At 40.6% G+C, this 367-nt stretch overlaps 1 pseudogene; it reads left to right on the forward strand.

Annotated features, from left to right (window-relative positions):
- LOC119588196 overlaps positions 1–367 on the forward strand; it is a 51,362-nt pseudogene that overhangs the window by 36,023 nt on the left and 14,972 nt on the right.

Below are 367 nucleotides of genomic sequence, written 5' to 3' on the forward strand. Positions count from 1 at the left end.
AGTTTCTTTTTCCTGGAGGACACAGCCATCGATCTTTACACGCAGATGTAATAAGAAAATCTATAAATCTATGCACAGCACCCTTCATCTCGCTCCGCGCTGTGGCGCTGTTTAGCGACACTCTGGCGCCCGAACCCGAGTGAGTTAACAACGTTTTTTAATTTGCTCTGACCTTGAGCGACCTTGCATGATGACCTACGTTTGTGGCCGCTGATTGATCGATGGAAAATTTCACAGCAATCAGACAAGAGCTTCGTGTGAGAGAGGATTAAAGATACGAACTTTTTACTGTTTTCTATTGAATTTTTTTTTTCTCCCACACTTATACAGCATATATGTGTATGTAAATATGTTTCTTAAATATGTT

The sequence above is a fragment of the Penaeus monodon genome, chromosome 23 (assembly GCF_015228065.2).
Source record: "Penaeus monodon isolate SGIC_2016 chromosome 23, NSTDA_Pmon_1, whole genome shotgun sequence".
In the NCBI taxonomy this organism is placed as follows: Eukaryota; Metazoa; Arthropoda; class Malacostraca; order Decapoda; family Penaeidae; genus Penaeus; species Penaeus monodon.